Source organism: Enhydra lutris, unplaced genomic scaffold, assembly GCF_002288905.1.
Source record: "Enhydra lutris kenyoni isolate GAN:26980312 unplaced genomic scaffold, ASM228890v2 scaffoldscaffold2, whole genome shotgun sequence".
In the NCBI taxonomy this organism is placed as follows: Eukaryota; Metazoa; Chordata; class Mammalia; order Carnivora; family Mustelidae; genus Enhydra; species Enhydra lutris.
This window is the reverse complement of record NW_019154086.1, coordinates 84,874,573-84,891,750: the sequence shown is the minus strand read 5'-3', so window position 1 is coordinate 84,891,750 and position 17,178 is coordinate 84,874,573. Positions and strand designations below refer to the sequence as shown.

The following is a 17,178-nucleotide window of genomic DNA, read 5'->3' as shown; positions in this document are numbered from 1 at the left end:
TATTTAAAAAATTCTTAACTATTTAAAAAAGTCTTTATTTAAAAAACATTGACTTTGCTTTTTTTAAAAGATTTTATTTATTTATTTGACAGAGATCACAAGTAGGCAGAGAGGCAGGCATAGAGAGAAAAGGGGAAGCAGGTTCCCTGCTGAGCAGAGAGCCCGATGCAGGGCTCGAACCCAGGACCCTGGGATCATGACCTGAGCCGAAAGCAGAGGCTTTAACCCACTGAGCCACCCAGGTGCCCCTGACTTTGCTTTTAATAGCTTTATTTTGTTAAGCTTTTTGTTTGAATTTTGTGTCTTCATTTTTATTTAGTCCACGCAACCTCCTCTTTTCCCTTAGAGAGTCCAAATAGCTTATAATTCCCCCTTTGATTTTCATTTGACCCATGTGTTGTTTAGAAGTATATTATTTAATTTCCAAATATTTGGAAATTTTCCAGGTATTTTTCTTTTATTGATTTCTAATTTAATTCCATTGTGGTCAGAAAAATTATTTTGTAAGTCATGAATCGTTTTGAATTTATTTAGACCTACTTTATGAACTAGGATATAGTCTATCTCAATAAATGTTCCTTATATGCTTGACAAGAATATTTATTCTGCTTTTGGTAGAGTGTTCTACAAATATCAATTAGGTCAATTTGGTTGATAGTATTATTCAAGTCTTATCTATTCTTAGTGATTTTCTGTCAAAATGTTCTATCAGTTGTTAAGAGCAGGGTACTGAATTATCTGACTCTAATTATAGAATTGTATATTACATTTATTATATTATGTTTTATTTTATGACAAAACACCTTTTGTCCTGTCATCTACATGTTAGCATCTACATGTATTGTATTTGGATACTGCATTTTTATTACAGTGTTTTACTATAGTTTTCCATGCTATAGTTTATCATTCAAGCAACTTTATAAAACCAAGGAAAAGTGAGTTGAAGAAGACGGATTTTACTTTACACTAAATATTACAGTTGATAAATAGCTGAACGACTTCAGATTTTTTGAATATTTAAAACACTACCTAATGCATATAATAAAAAGCATTCACTGTGCTACATGACTTCAGATTAATCATTAAGCAACTTACAGGAAAATAAGAAGAATCAACTACCTTAATAGGTATTTCCTTCATATAAATAAAAGTATTTATACAAAAAGAGTTGGGATATTTTAGAAAATATTTTATATCCCAAAGAGGTAAACCATTTTAAAGTATTCTTACCATCATATACAGTTATTCATGAACTTTTTATGTTTTTAAAAGTTCCAAACTTAACAGAAAATCTCAAATAGTACAGTTAGTTCACATACAGCCTTGACTTGGATTCACAAATTAACATTTTACCAGGCTTATTTTAGCATCCTCTACTCATATATAGTATTAATATATTACTATTGTTGTAGACTCATTTGATGGCAAACTGCAGAAAACATATCCCCTTACTCTAAATAATTCAAAGGTTACCTCCTATGAACAAGTAAAATCTGTTTTGTAGTCATAGTGTAGTCAAATTCAGGATATTTAACATTCATACCATACTATCTAATATACAGCCTATATCTAAGTTTTGCCAGTTGTCCTAATAATATATCTTATGGCATTTTTTTTTCCATCTAAGATCCACTTGAGTATCAGACTTTGAATTTAGTTGACTTGTCTTCTTAGTGTTCTGTAACTTGGAGGATTTTCCAGAGTATCTGCAGCGTTCTTAAAACTAAAGAGGCAATACTTTTCACCTAATGAAATGTGAATGCACATGCTGTACAGTATTCAAAAAATACCTTACTTAAGCCCACTTTTTGAGATTTTGCATAAAAATGCCACATACTTTTGGGGAATAAAAGAAAGTCTAGCATTTACATAGTTACAATGTGTTCTGAAAATGAATAGTTCTAGTCTTTTAGAGCATTCAGTCATAGATCTGCCTTGGTATCTTAAGAGCAGTCAGTCAGTCCTTTTAGCTCCCGTGAAAATCACATTGTATAAATCACCACATAAACAAAGTTACTCTATAATCACTGGGGATAGTTTTTAAATACGTGTGTGTGTGTGTGTGTGTGTGTTTAATTTTAAAATGTCCTTTGCTGATCTATGTCCAGAAATTACAATAGTGCTGGTATGGCACTGTTGTTCAGTGTTAGAACTCTGGAGGCAGACTTATTTTTAACTCTTACTCTGTCCCTTATCAGCTGGGGATTGTTGCATAGGCTTTTCGAAATCATTAATTTCAGTTTCTTCATCTGTAAATATAGTGGATAAAAATAGTACCCCTCCGTATGAACTTTGTGCACTGAATGGCACTTGATATATATTCAATAACCATTAGCTATTATCAGTTCATAAAATCACCAAACTAAGATCATTTCTTAACTATTCGAACATTCTGCTTTACTGCAACTGGAAGCCACTATGTACACAATCTACATTTTCTTTAATGTATAATGCTTTAAAAAAAGAAAAATGACATCATTATTACATGTAAGTTGCAGAGCATAGGAATGTAGTCACCCAAATAATTACTTTTGAAAATATAAAAAGGAAGAAATCTCACAGCAAGTATTCTCTAAATGCAAAGAGGAATTAAATATTGAGAACCAAAATGCAAATTAAATAAAAGTATTTCATGGGACAGTATGGTAAGCACTGAAGGAATTTGATAGGACACAAACCTTGAACCCATTCATGGTAGAATTTAAAGTCTAGTTGGTGAAATAAGGAACACAGGAAAATACAAGAATTTGTTGAGTTAATACTGCTAAGGAACCTAGTTGAATATTAGCACTATACAGCAATGATTGTTATAAAATTTGAACAGAGGTAATACCATCATGGATTTAATACTAAAGAAAAGGCTTTACAGAGGAGTTGGGGAATTGGTTTGCACTTTGAAAATAGGTAAGATTCAATAAGAGGGAAAAGGAAGAAATTAGGAAGGAATGGGTGCTGGGTGTCCTATTCAGGAAAATAAAGATACATAAACACACATTAGCACAAAGGAATAAATTAGTCCACTTAGTGTAAAGCGTTTGTTTGGGTAAAAGTAATGGCAATATTGGAGAATAGAGCTGATCCAGATCCTAAGGGATTGATACTTCATTCTGCAGATAATCATACTAATCAGAAATTCTGAAGTAGGAAAATGTCACCACACACAGTTCCTGAGTTGCACGCATCCAGAAGTTTTGGTTCAAGTCTTGCTAAAATAAGAAAAAGAAAATATTATAATTATAATCAGAGCTCAAATATTCTAAGGGAAATTTGGAGACTACAGGGCAGGATTTGGGAAGCCCCAGATAAAGGAGAAGTAGGAATTACAGGAAAGTATTCATAATAAGTATGTTCCACTTATGACCCCCTTTTTGCTTGGGGCCACTCTAATTAAGAAAAGAAACTCCAACTATTTTTTTTTCTATTTTTGTGACACTTGCCTAAGATTCTAAGTCCCTGAAGGGAATGCCTCTCATGGGTCTGATGTAAACCACATGCCCACTCCGTAGCTATATCTAAGTGGTGACTAGAAAGCTCTGATCCATTCTGTTATAGTAGTAGAATGAAGGCAGCTGGTTTTCCACAGTATTGAGACTACACACAGTAAGCAGAGATATTTTTCTAACAGAAATAGGAGTGGGGTTAAGAACAGAGGAGGGGTGATGTAAACCAGGTAGCCCCCCAAAAAGGAAGTATCTACAACATATTAAAAGCAACATTTTAGAGAACTGAGACCTTGTAGCACTGTGCATGAGCCACTGGAACAGGGAAGAACCAGATAGAAACAATTACAGACTCGGACTCTCCCAGATATGTGATAACATTCTGGACTCAGAGACCCATGTGACCCCAGATGACAGAGCTTCTGACTTCCATACAGAGATTTCTAACACTCTGCTGTGCACCTGAACAGAATTCCTCTGCGTTTTTTCAACATCCCTGAAATTTGGTCTTTATAATTCCTATAAGCTAGAGCCACAAAAATACGGAACACACAGTTATAGCAAAGCCACACTGAACTGGCCAGCATTCATGGAATTTGTTTGGGTGAGGGCCAGTCAATGACTTTTTGTTGTTGTTAGGAGAGAACATTAACAATTTGGACATCCCTGTCTTCTCTTCTTACTGTACATGTAATAAATCTAATTTCATCAGCCTTTAAAAGTGCCAATGAGAGATAAATGGTTGCTTTTTTAAAAGGCACCACAGAGGAACATATAACAGAAAGGGCCATTGGTGTTTTTTTCATGCCACTTAGTTCAGTACGTATGAGAAAAGGGAGGATTAGACATTTCTTAATGCTCGAGATGGGAAGACATCTTGCATACATAAATCTAAAAATATTTTCTTACGGCGAATTAAAAGTACAATTTAATACAAATTTGTGTCTGGCAGCTAGCTGGAGCAGAAGTTGTCTATTTGCTGCAGCTGATGCCTATCAGACTCAGAGGCGCAGTCTGTACCAGCTGAAGTCTGTCAACAGGGAGCCCAGCAGAAGGGCAACATGATAGTCAAAACAGGATGAAACCACAGTCTAAACAAGATGACGTGAGCATTTGTGCAATTAACAGCATCAGCAAAAGTAAAGTTGTGTTTGGAATATTCTGCCAGGAATCCCAAAAAGGCAGGATGCTTATTTTGCCACAGTAATGTTATGTTATATCTGGCTAAAGAGAATCAGTGGCATGATGGGAAACTCCGTATGGACAGTGGTAAAGGGTACAGGAGAAGCTGATGATGACAAAGTCTAAGACTGAAAAATATACCATAGCGGTTGCTAGTGGAAGCAGAGCCCGCTTCAAACGTAGCATTCGAGCTGTCCCTCAGCTATAGGTAGAGCTTCTCTGTTGGCTGCTAGCATTGTGTCAGGCATTGTACTGGCTTTTCAGTGGCCATTATCTGATTTAACTTTTCAAACAAGTTGTGCAGTCCACATTATTAAACTCATTCCACAGATGACGACAAAACCACAAAGAACAGCTTCAAACATCGCTGTAGTGGAACTGTTAGACAAATCTAAGCGGAAATGCCAGTTCCGCTGTGCCTAAACTCTAGGGATTTTATGTAAACCACTGTATTTTTCTGGACTTGATCATTCTTATGTAAAGTATAAACTTTGGACATGTATGAGGGCTAAAAGGTTATTTACTGCTTTTCACACGATGCTTGATATGATGCAAGTATTCAACAAATGGTGGAATCGATATTATTATTGTGCTTATTAGGATTAGTACTTTAAAGTCATTTTATAAATACGTCCTCGTTTATGTAATTTTCATAGAAACTCAGATTGTTAAGAATACTAGTAACTGGGTGGGGGGCATTGAGGGAGGACACATGATGTAATGAGCACTGGGTGTTATATGCACCTGGGGAATAACGGGACTCTACCTCTGAAACTAATGATACAGTAGAAGTTCATTAATTGAATTTAAAAAACAATAATAATAATTGAAGCTAGTAATTAGAGTTGCTAACCATGGGCACAGCGCTAAGGATCTTCTAAGCAGGGGCACCTGGGTGGCTCAGTGGGTTAAAGCCTCTGCCTTCAGCTCAGGTCATGATCCCAGGGTCCTGGAATCGAGTCCCACATCTCTGCTCAGCGGGGAGCCTGCTTCCTCCTCTCTCTCTGCCTGCCTCTCTGCTTACTTATGATCTCTGTCAAATAAATAAATAAAATCTTAAAAAAAAGAAATAAAACTCTTAAAAAAAAAGGATCTTCTAAGCATTGTCTCATTTCTTTGTTCTAGCTCTTTATGAGTGAGTTCTTACATGAATTTAACTGCTCAAGGACAGAAGACATGGAGGTTTAGAATCCAAGTGCTAGTTTGACTTCAGAGCTTCTCCTTCTCTAATCCAATGCTCATTCCACCTGTCTATTCTTTCCATAGATTTAAAGATAACAAAAATAGGTAACATTGTTTACTATTAATCTAGCAAGTCAATCTTTATGGGATTTTCATTTGACATATCTCATATTTAGTATCTTCTAATTAGTTGTATTTGTTTTTTAAATGCCATCAATTATAACCTTTGCTCACAATTTTGTCCTTAATGATGATTTTAATAGCAGTATTTTTAAAAATATAGAATAATTATGAATGTCAGGTTTTATTCAAAATCAGCTTCCATAAGAAGATTTGAGAGGTACCAGAGGACTCAAAGTAGAGTACTAGCCCGTCTATAGTGCATTACATTGTTGCTCTAGTAAATATTTTATGAGTATTAACGAGAAATTTAAATCATGACTTCCTCTTGACAGGAATACAGGGGCATTGACCTCTGTGGTTAGTGCCATTTTCCTTAGTTCAGTTTCCTTAGCTAGTTCTTGAGGATATAGTCATAATTCCTACTACCTTATTTTTGTATTCTTATTAAACTATTAAGATTTGCAAGATTTTTATATCAAAACTTTTGTGATGATTTATAGATTTGGTAGAATACACCCTCTTCATGTGTCTAAGAGCTTGCTGCATCTGGGGGCTCATTAGAAATGCAGAATGTGGGGCCAGACCCCAGATCCGCTGAATTAATACCTGCATTTTTGCAAGATCCCCAGGTGAATGGCCTGTACATTAATATCTTAAAAGCATTGTTCTAGAAACCACAAGCAGTAAAAAGCTATGCTTTTGTTGGACATGACATAACTTTGATGTATAGTGAGAATGGGGGAGATTTAGGATATCCTAATGTGGTAGCAAGAAGAGTTTAATTGCAGGAGAAAAAAGAAGAAAAACAAAAGACCTGATATCCTTTCAGGTACAGAAAATATGGAGGAATTACTGAATAGTATTAAATGTAGAATGTATTAAATGTAGAAGTTATAAATTTAAGGGATTTAGGTTATTTTATTGACTTAGTGAACTTAATTTCCTTAGAAGTATTCTGGCTCCTTGTTGCTAAGGGACCTTGTCATCTTTGTTTGTTTGTTTCCCCAGCACTTACATTATTTGTATAAATAGCATGTTTAGGGTTAAAATGGTTCATGTAATGTTGTTTGCAATTAAGTAAATATGAGTTAGTTTGGATGCAACTGTTATAAATGATAGTGTAATCTCTTGGGCATATAATATGGTTTTCTAATCTTCCTGAACAGATTTCATATTACCAAGCAATTTTAGTATAAATTCTTCTGGATCAGTGAAATTTTCACACCAATAAATCAGGAAATGTAGAAAGATCTGTATATGTAGTAAACCACATGTGCAAATTAAACTACCTTATCAAGAGAAATGATTTTTCATATTAAGGCTGTGGGGTTCAGATCATGGAACAGTAGTAAGTGGAAACCATGAATAGTTTTGTTGTTGTTTTTTTTTTTTAAGAAAAATGTTTATAGATTATTGAATTTAACTTTACATGCTTGAGTCCCTGCCTTTTCCTCAGCAGTTTTTCTCTGAGCTTTGCTTATACCTGGATCTCATTAGTTCCATAAGTGTTTTATCCCAAATAGGATTTTGGGGTTCCAGTTGTGTATACCTTATAATATGCCTACATCTATATACCTAAAGCTATCTGTGTCTCTGGAAAGCAGAGGTTCCCATTGATTTGCATTGGATTCTATTTTCCTTTCTTGGAATTCAATCTAGAAGTTTGGCTTTTTCGCCAGGGTCTCCTTCTTTTGCCTAAGACTAAAGAAGAAAGAAAAACCTAAGTCTTTATACACTAGCAATATAATGATGTATTTATTTCATTAGAAAGATCAACAGAGTAGAAACTTTAGGCTAGTAAAAACAATGAATTAGGGGTAGCAAATTGGAAGAGAGGGAGAGGAGGAGAAGAGGAAGAAATATAAGAGAAGAGGAGAAAGAGGAAAAAGAAGGAAGAAGAGGAGAGGGGGAAGAGGAAAAAGAGAAGGAGGAGAAGAAAAGGAAGAAAAGACCAATAATTAAACCAGGAAGGCCCGCTAAAAGATTTTTTAAAATATTTATTTATTTATTTTAGACAGCACAAGAGAGAGAGCCCGAGCAGGAGGGGCAGAGGGAGAGTGAGAATCTCAAGCTGACTCTGAACTGAACGTGGAGCCCCACATGGGGCCCCATCTCACGACCCCAAGATCATGACGCAAGCTAAAACCAAGAATCAGACATTTAACTGACTGTGCCACCCAGGTGCCCCTGAAAGACCTTTCAGACAATATCCAAATTGTTTGTAGCCTGGACCTTATATGAATATTCTCAGTTTCTCAAATTGATGAAAATATAGTCATGTTTTTTTGGAAATTAGAAAATAAAAGATTTTATAGCCTTTCAGAACCTAATAACCTTGGTTTAAAACAAGAGTTGGGGTGCCTGGGTGGCTCAGTGGGTTGAGCGTCTGCCTTCGGCTCAGGTCATGATCTCAGGGTCCTGGGATCGAGTCCCGCATCGGACTCTCTGCTCATCGGGGAGCCTGCTTTCCCCCTCTCTCTCTCTGCCTGCCTCTCTGCCTGCTTGGGATCTCTGTCTGTCAAATAAATAAATAAATAAAACCTTTAAAAAAAATAAATAAAATAAGAGTTAAAACTCCAATATCATAGTTAACAAAATGAAACTTTGGGGTTTTTTAAAAGCAATTTAAAAATGCTTACTTCTCATCTGTGTTCTAGAAATTACCTTATGGTTAAGACATTTTATTTTTTTTAAAGATTTTATTTATTTATTTGACAGAGATCACAAGTAGGCAGAGAGACAGGGAGAGAGAGAGGAGGAAGCAGGCTCCCTACTGAGCAGAGAGCCCAATGCAGGGCTCAATCTCAGGCTTTAACCCACTGAGCCACCCAGGCACCCCTGGTTAAGACATTTTAAAAAATGAAAAGGTATTTAAGCCCTTCTGATAGAATATGTTATCTTTTTTTTTTTTTTTTTAAAGATTTTATTTATTTATTTGACAGAGAGAGATCACAAGTAGACGGAGAGGCAGGCAGAGAGAGAGAGAGGGAAGCAGGCTCCCTGCTGAGCAGAGAGCCCGATGCGGGACTCGATCCCAGGACCCTGAGATCATGACCTGAGCCGAAGGCAGAGGCTTAACCCACTGAGCCACCCAGGCGCCCCTAGAATATGTTATCTTAAAATCTTAAAATGTTTAAAGCTTCTGAAAATTTTATACAATGTGAATAAAATGTCTGTAATTTGAGGGACTATTACCTTTATAAAAATTATTTTCAAAAATCAGCAGTAGTAAACAGTAATTTAAAATTTACAATGTATTTTTACATAAATTATCCCAATTATTTTTTAGTTTAACTAGATATTGTTAACATTTCCATTTTTCAAATGAGATTCAGAGATATAGAATGGCTTAACCCAAGATCTCAAGGTTAGTAAGTGTGGCACTTGGATTCAATCCCAAGTCTCCTGTTCAAAATCCTTTGTCCACAACATTATACTATTATTACCTCATTCAAGTAACTAAGTCTGTCACTCCCACTAAAAGTTAAAGTACATTGTGTACCTATTTGACTTTTGATCTCCTTTCTCTATGATGCTTCAGACTTTCTTCGAAAACGTTTATACATAGACAATATTTCTTCACTTTCGTATTCCCTTAATTTTTTTAAATATTATGATGACCTTGATTTGTTCCTCTTGAATTTTATCATAATTAATTCTGAAACCTTGTAGAATTTCTTAAGGCTATTTTGTATTCACATTCTTTTCCTCTGTAGTGCTGGAGATGTCACTCTCCATAACTTATCTGTAAAATTAAAGATCATGTTCACTCATGTTCACAATTCAGTCATCAAAGTCACTGGTTAAAATTCTTAATAGTAGGTCTAGAACTAACATTGTGGAAGATGACTTATGTCACCTGAACTTGGCAGTGGGTAATCAAATACAACGCATTGCCTATAATCCAATAGCTCTGTGCTATAACCTAATGGTGGTTGAAGTAAGGCAATGTATCCTAATTTAGCGATGACTTTTGGCATGTGGTATGAAACCAAAACTTTAAGAAATAAAACTGTATTGGATCTACTGCTTTTTCTTAGTTGGTCATGTTTGTCATTCTATGATAGATGCAATTGATCATAAAGGATATATAGACATAGATACAGATACAGATTTAGCTACTAGATAAACATATATACCTTACTATCAATTAACAAAGTAGTTATTCTTTCACACTGGTAATTAACAGAATAGTTATTCTTTGCACATATGCTGGTCCCTAAAAGAAATATTTTACATAGATTGTTTACAGCTTACTGCAGTGAATATGATGTTCTATACAAATTTCACCATACAGACATTCTTACCATTTGTACTAGCTGGATTATGTTCATAATGTACATATGGTAAACATCTTAACATGTTTAGAAATCTAAAAACCTGAAAAATGAGTGGATTTCTTGTGCTTCCACATTTGTGTCTCCAAATGACAGTTTCAAGGGGCAATACAGTAATCCCCCCTTATCCACAGGGGATTGATTGTTCCAAGATCCCAGTTGGTGCTTGAATATATATATATATATATATATATATATATATATATATACACACACATACATATATATGAATCTCATATGATATGATATATAAATATATATGTCATATACCTGTATATACACATTATATGTGTGTGTATATAAATAAATATATATATATCTATATATATATATACACACACCCACACATCTATGATAAAGCTTAATTTATACTTCAGGCACAGTAAGAAATTAAGAATAATAACTAATAATAACGTAGAACAATTATAAAAATATACTGTAATAAAAGTTGTGCAAATGAGGTCTCTCAAAATATCTTCTTATACTGTATTCATCTTTCTTTTGATGATGTGAGATAATAAAATGCCTGCATGATGAGATGAACCAAGGTGAATGACACTTGCATTGTGACCTAGCATTAGGTTACTCTTGACCTATAGGGACCTCTTCTCCTCAGAAGGAGGACCATCTGCTTCCAAACCACTGTTGACCGCAGCTAACTGAAACTACGGAAATGAAAACCAGGAATAAAGGGGGACTATTGTACTTCAATTTACTATTAATGAGAGCAACTTATTATTCTCAATACTCAGTATGTTGTCTGGGCCAAGAGTGGTTTGAAAATATTTTGCTCTTTATGTTTGTACCTATTTAGTTGCTCTTCTGAGGTCATATAAGATAAAATAGCCTATGTGCTTAAGCTCAATGAACTGTTCATGATTCCTTATACTTTTTTTAAGTCATTATAATTAAAAACTTCAAAATTAGTTTTCTGCATGTTCCCTGTCAATACACTAGCAGACAAAGACAGTCAATCTATAACACATTCTCAGTGATCATTGCAATCCACTTTTTGACCAATACTGCTCTGTTTCTATAATTTAGTGCTAATGCTGGTAGGCCTTGTGATTCACATCTTTCCTGGAACTTAATTAAATAATTGAACAACAATCAACTTATTCACTCTCAGTGGCCTCACAAGCTGGAAATGTCAATAATAATTCTCCTTTACAGAAGCAAATTCAGTGTTAATTTAGAGCTATTGGTCAGCTTTGTTAAATATGCCAAGTGCAACTTGGTTGTGTCTACTTATTTGATCTACTGTTGTATGATGGTTTTTTTTTTTAATGTATCTTTTTTTATTAGAAGATGTGACATAACATGAACGCTGTTCCTATTACATAATCAGAAGGGGGAAAATAATATTTCAATACATGGGCAGTAGTTTTCTAGAAGTAATGACCTAAGGAATACCAGTCTCTAATATCACTTAAAGTAAATGAACATTTTTAAAGACATTGAAATAATATTTATCATAGTTTGAAGGCCACAGGACAGTGTTGATCCCAGTGTTGATCAGGATATGCCAGACCAGCTACCAGAACAGGTTCATCAGGCCAGGCTTGAATCGGTTTATCTTGTCTCTAGATAGAGTTCTCATGTAGCTCATTCTGAAACTACATGTTACCAATACACAGAAAGGATCACACTGAGTGAAATGTACATGAGACTAAGAGATGAATTAAAATAACTATTAATTTTAGTGAAAGATAACTGGAAAGGAGACTACATACTTGTGTTTGGAGATTGCCATATAGTCTGTGTATAAAAATAATACTGAAAAATGTTTTCTTATAAGAAATGTACTTGAGTGAGCTTAGAGAAAGAAGTCACAAATTTAGATAATCTGAAAAGTCATCCTTAGCTAAGAGAGATACAGACACCCTATGGTCTTTGTCATTGCAACTAAGTATTCCGTCTGGCAACTGAAGCACTCTCAACATAGTTCACAGCTTGATATTATCTTTTTTTTTTCTTCAGAATATTCTTCTTTTGATGACTTATTTTTAAGAAAAATTAATATAATTATTGTGTGAGGGCTCCAAAGTACTCAGCCAGCTTGTGACAAAGCTTATACTAATACGTAGTAAATGGTAGTATAGGACTGCAAAATTTTCTTTCCTAGGAAGAATTGTAATGTATTTAGAGATTAGATATTTTTATTTTACTTTTCTTAGTATTAAATGTTCTTTCAGTCATGAAATTAGGATGGGAGATGACAAGAGATTTTTTTCTAGTGATTTCATTAACAAAATGAAAATTGGAAACATTGTGATGGTCCCAGAATTAAAGAGAAAAATATTTAGTTGCAATAAAAATATCAGTCTGGACACTCCTAATCTCCATCATTATTTCCTCAGGCTGTAGAGACAGTATTATAGAAAGCAACACCTCATCTTAGGATTCATGTGGGTGTTTCTGTTGTTGTGGTTCCAGAAAAAAACACTTTGTCACCTAATTCTTATACATTGCACAAGTGAAGTTACTTCTGTGAATAAATCTGATGTTAAATTAAATTAGTTATGAGTTCTGGGATATCTCATGGTCTTGGCCATGTGGTGGTACACTCGTAAATGGTGCTGCTTACTGTTTAACGACAGGATGGAGAAGGGGGCAACTCAGTCTGTAACACAGATGATTCCCGTGGTGTGACTACTCCCGCCATGATGAATTTCAAGTGACCAACATGAAATCTCTTCACTGAACGTGGTCCTGAGAAAAGATGTGCACAATCAGCTGAACAAGCTATGCTTGTACAAGCTTTAGAAACCACTGCCCCAATGTATCTATTTTAGTTTTATTAGTTTAATTAGAAGCATATCAGCAGTTTCCATTTGGTCACATCTGCCACATCTGGGAATGGAGCAGATGACCTGCAGCAGATGATCCAGGCTGTGATGGATAACATGTGCTGCCAGATGTCTCTGAAGCAAAAGACTAGAGTGCTCAGACAGAGGCAGGGCTGTTTGTGGAGAGCTGCCTTCACAGCTGGGGGCATGAAAACAGAGTTCTTTGAAGATGTAGTTCCCGCAGTCAGGAAATGGACTGAGGCTGGAATGAAGGTGTATATCTTGTCTTCAGGAAATGTAGAGGCCCAGAGCTATTATTTGGTCATTCTACAAGCTGAGATATTCTTGAGCTTGATGATGGTCGCTTTGATACCAAGATAGGATGTAACATGGAGAGAGTTACCAAAAGATTGCAAACAGCCATCGGTGGTCAACCATCAACATCTTGTTTCTGACAGACATGACTCTAGAGGTGTCTTCTGAGGAAGCGGATGTGCATATCACTGTGGGGTGAGGCCTGGCAGGGCCAGACGGTTGGATGATGAAAAGTCTTACCACAGCCTCATCACCTCCCTTGGAGAATTGTACCTGCCTTCCCCAACCTTGAGGAGTTGTGAGGAAGACTAATCTGTCCTCAGAGTTGTCCCTGTAGTTTAGTTTTATTCTACTGGTAAAAGTAACTTACTTTATTTTTTTTTTATTTATTATTATTTATTTATTTGAAAAAGAGAGAGCATGAGCAGCCAAGAGGGGCAGAAGGAAAGGAAGAAGCAGACTCCCCGCTGAGCAGGAAGATGCTTAACCCATTGAGCCACCCAAGAGCCCTGAAACTAATTTACTTTAAAAACACATACATTCAGGGGTGCCTGGGTGGCTCAGTGGGTTAAAGCCCCTGCCTTCAGCTCACGTCATGATCTCAGGGTCCTGGGATCGAGCCCCACATTGGGCTCTCTGCTCAGTGGGACGCCTGCTTCTCCCTCTCTCTCTCTGCCTGCCTCTCTGCCTACTTGTGATCTCTGCCTGTCAAATAAATAAATAAAATCTTTAAAAAAATAAAACACATACATACACACCCACATGAATATGCAAATGTATGTATATATATATGTGTGTGTGTATGTTTACATTACCTTCCACAGGCACCTACATGAAAAAAAAAATCTCAATTCAGTGAAAAGAAAACTGACTTAAAGATTCTTTCTATGCAAAAGTTGTTTGAAACCACAATCCTAACCCTTATTGAGGGCAAAAGGTAGCTGATAGAAGAATTACAGCAATGAGGATCAGACATGTTAGGATTCCCAAGTCGTGTGCCAGAATGGAAAGGTAAGTTTGAGAAGTTATTCTGAAGCCTTTTTATTTCAAAACTGGGAGTAGTTCACAAACTTATTCCTATAACAATTCATTTCCTTTGTAAATTATCAGTTAGAAAATTTCAGTAGCTGAATTTAAAAATATTAACCTCCCTCTCTACAAAACCCAAAGTTACTTGTTTCTACTCCAGGAGAGTGAAACTGGGGAGGAAACTCATTTGAGCCTTGAGGAAGCAAGCATCAATAACTGAGGAAACTTACTAATCATCATGGCACTCCCAGAAAGTGTTTGCTTTACCAATGAAAAAGGGGCATTGATGTAATAGCTAAAACAGGAATATGGTTCTTAATGTTTAACAGAATAGTCCTAGTCCTGCCAGTTGTTAATGATTATAGATTTTATAGTTGTTTTACTAAGTGCTTTTTAGCACAGTTTGAAAATACATGCTATTTACTGTTGAAAAAGAAAAGGTTTACTAAAACCATTCCATAAAAACCTTTCAAAAGAGGCCTAATAATGTAATATTTTCCTCCAGAATGGATGTAAATTTTATAACAGCATTATTTATCGATGCTTGATCCTAATGGGATGTCAAATCAATTTCATGTTGTGATTAATAAAAAGATTTTCTTCTTCAAAAAATGAAATAAAATAAAGTCAAGGAAATATAGTAGGCATCGCATCTACTATATCTACTAGGAGCTCAGTGTGTAGTGTAGGTGGTGATAGCAAGCACCTTCTTCTTTGGAAAAATAAACTTAAGGGGAGAAGTAGTATTTTTTTTTCCCAACTGCATGTGTTCTTCCAAACTTTGATTTTTTTTTCATGGCCATATCTGCATTGTATACTTCAGAAAACAACTAATTTTGCAGCTAACATTAAACATAGTGCTGGTTAAGAGAAATCAAAGTCCATGGGCTTCCATCTCCAGCTTTAAAATACAAAAATGACCCCAATATAAAAGAAATCCCATATTAGAAATAAAAATAATGCATTAAATTATAAATACTAATTTCAAAATGTCATAATGTACACATAAGTTTTTTCAAAAGAAAACACTTAAAAAACCATTTATTCTTTATTATAGTATGATATGATAATAAATAGTATATTTAACATAGTATTGTGGTGGGAATAATACATTGATGTATGACAATTATTTAGAAATAGGTAGTTAATGATCAATTAGTATTTATTGCTGAGAGTAGTAGAAGCAATAAATTATCAAAATATTATGTTGTTCTTTTGTCTATTATGTTGACAAGATTAAGTTATGACAGTAATTTGGAAATCACTTATTTTGTGCTAGACACTATGTTAGCTCCTGGGATACAAAGTACTTTTTATCTTCTAAAGTTCTTATTTTGTCAAGATTCTATGATTTAATGATAAAAAGAACTATATGTGATCTTATTAATTGAACAACTACTATAGTTTGAATCTGCACTAAAAACTAAGTAGAACACAAGAACACAAACTGGAGATGTCCCACCAATATGTCTTCTGCCTTACTTCATCATTGAGCTCTACTGATTTCCGAAAGCCTGGGAGGTTTGGCTGATCAGAGCAGACAAATAGACCAACTTCCTCCTTTGACACCTCCCTTTGCCAAACTGGGATAATTCTGAAGTATGCATTTTAAACTATATCCAGAATTTTCCTCACAGGACTATGCTTTAGTGTCCATAGTATCTGTCTTGATAATACTTTTCACTGTGATACCTAACATTCCCTATTTCATTCTCCTGTTGGTGTTGTTCATAACGGTAGCTCAAGTAAATCACCTACATTCTAATCCTTGCCTTGGGGTCTCTCTGCTTCCAGGCAACTCCAAAACAAAACACTAGACTAAATTTACAGTCCCCCGGGGAGATCATATACAGAGGTTAATTACCCATAAAATTTTAGAATATTATGGCAAGTAGTACTGCCCTCAGAACAAAAGTACCTGAGCTCCTTGTCTTGATTCTTCACAATCTAGTTTTGAAACAAGAAAACTTCTCTTCCCTGGACTCAGTTGTCTCTTATTTATCAAGTAAGAGTTTGAATGGAGGAATGATGGAGACTATCCTCCTAGGCTAACTTTATCATTCTAAGATTGTAAATCTCCAGAAGGTTTGCTTCCGTAAATGGTCTGTCATAGTTTTGAAAATTAAAGTTTGGGTATGGATAGATCTTTCTTAGGAACCTGAGAAGTTTTGTGAATGCATTCACTCTCTCATTCATTTATTCCACAGAACTTATTAAATATCTATTCTGTGTACATCACTATAGATGTACATTATTAATAGGCTGCTACTAGCCACATGTGACTAACTTTAAATTTAAATTAATTAAAAGTCAATAAAATTAAAAATTAAATTGTCAGTCTCTCTAGTCACATTTTAAGTGCTCAATAGCCATTATGTGTCTAGTGCCAACTATATTGTATGGCACAATTATGGAATATTTCCATCATGGAGAAAATTATATTAGAGCTTCTTGGAATGATGAAAAAATTAAATCCGACAACCAGCCTTCAAGAAATAATACATAAAAACTTCAGTAAAATATGAATATACAGTTGGGCATAATTAATTGATATTAAGTGAGTATTTTCAATCACATACTTTAAAATCATTTATACATAAGTTTTCAGGGAAGGCTTCATGGTAGATAATCTGAAGGTTAGTCAGAAAAGCAGACTGCTACAGATTTCAGGGGCATTTAAATAGAAATGGGTCAGGGAAGTACTTTGAACATTGTGTAGACTTAAATTAACAGAAAGAAACAAACTAGAGTAAAATTATAAAATAGTCAAATAACACTGCT

At 35.0% G+C, this 17,178-nt stretch overlaps 1 pseudogene; it reads left to right on the top strand.

Annotated features, from left to right (window-relative positions):
- The first annotated feature begins 13,122 nt into the window (after positions 1-13,122).
- Positions 13,123-13,680, top strand: LOC111146728 (annotated as a pseudogene).
- Positions 13,681-17,178: the final 3,498 nt, after the last annotated feature.